Here is an 883-nt window from a genome sequence, read left to right as displayed (position 1 = left end):
TTTGGAAAGGTCCATCTCTAAATCATGTCACATCAGATCAAAAGAACTCTTTATGTGAGTTGAGCACACTTGTGGTTTTGGTCTTGTGACTTAAGTGCTGTACTTCGAATTTTCACCTAACTGAATGTCTTCAACTTAAAAATATTAGCATTGCTGCTTGAACTGCGAGCACATTATTTGGAATACAAAGGCACAAAATGTTTCCACTGCCACGAATCAGCTATCCCCAAGTCTCCTATCCACAGAATTTTCTTTCAGTGAGAAGTTTTGGCTTTTTGTTCTGATTAGGAATACCACGAGGTCTGAAAATGTTGCAATTCCCAGAAGTTCCATTTTCCTCACAGCTCTTTTCTCATTGCAGACTACAAAATGTCAGCATGCTTGTAAAAGGAAGGCTCATATCGCTTACAAACATTCATCCTGTAGATATCGTTGTTTAAACATCTGCTGATCTTCCATGGTCCCATTAAGATCTCTCCCACAGCAGTGAGCTGAGTTGGATTTTCTGGTCCACAGAACTTAGACACAGGAATTCCCACATCCCACACCCAAACCATCAATATAAAACAACAAACCACTTTCACCACACAAGTACTTCTTGGCAAGCATAAAATACAAAAGAGGGGTAATGATCCTCCAGACAAAAACAGGAACGCTTGTTCTCATTAAGGGTTTCCCTTGGATTTTACTCAGCGCAGTAAGAAACTGCTCAACACTCCTCAGCAACCTGGAATTGCAAGTAAAGAGAAGCCCTCAAAAGTTAAGAACTGGAGGCACCTTGTTTTTCATTTTTTGTTTGTTTGTTTCAAGGAGAAGCTACCACAAAGAGGGAAAGCCACATCCAGCCTCTGAAGAGCCCACAAAGAGGGAAAGCCACATCCAG

The sequence above is a fragment of the Lagopus leucura genome, unplaced genomic scaffold (genome assembly GCF_019238085.1).
Source record: "Lagopus leucura isolate 7727_CA_CO unplaced genomic scaffold, USGS_WTPT01 Super-Scaffold_73, whole genome shotgun sequence".
Lineage (NCBI taxonomy): Eukaryota > Metazoa > Chordata > Aves > Galliformes > Phasianidae > Lagopus > Lagopus leucura.
The sequence above is the reverse complement of the archived record's forward strand: the minus strand, read 5'-3'. Positions refer to the sequence as shown.